This window comes from Penaeus monodon, chromosome 22, assembly GCF_015228065.2.
Source record: "Penaeus monodon isolate SGIC_2016 chromosome 22, NSTDA_Pmon_1, whole genome shotgun sequence".
In the NCBI taxonomy this organism is placed as follows: domain Eukaryota; kingdom Metazoa; phylum Arthropoda; class Malacostraca; order Decapoda; family Penaeidae; genus Penaeus; species Penaeus monodon.
In genome coordinates this window covers 42,209,306-42,209,554 of record NC_051407.1, presented here as the reverse complement: position 1 = coordinate 42,209,554, position 249 = coordinate 42,209,306, and the positions used below count along the sequence as shown (strand labels likewise).

General features: G+C 26.1%; 1 protein-coding gene across 1 annotated transcript in view; it reads left to right on the top strand.

Annotated features, from left to right (window-relative positions):
• LOC119587159 (rhomboid-related protein 2-like) overlaps positions 1-249 on the top strand; it is a gene marked incomplete in the record, with an annotated part of 10,536 nt that overhangs the window by 9,874 nt on the left and 413 nt on the right. Inside the window, 1 exon segment of the mRNA XM_037935925.1 lies at positions 1-249.

The following is a 249-nucleotide window of genomic DNA, read 5'->3' as shown; positions in this document are numbered from 1 at the left end:
CCCTTTCATAAACCTAGTTTGGTATATATTTATGCAAATGTGTTATCAGTGGTTGTTAATCTGCAGATACAAATCATGTAAAAATATTACATATTACATTATTTTATGAATCTCACATTTTCCTGTAACCAAAATATGAAGTTGTACTTTCATACTTGCAGTATCAAATGAGACCAAATCTCCACATTATATAAATATAATTATAGTTTCTATTATAGTGTAATATAGCATCTTTGTTTTTCTAAAGGA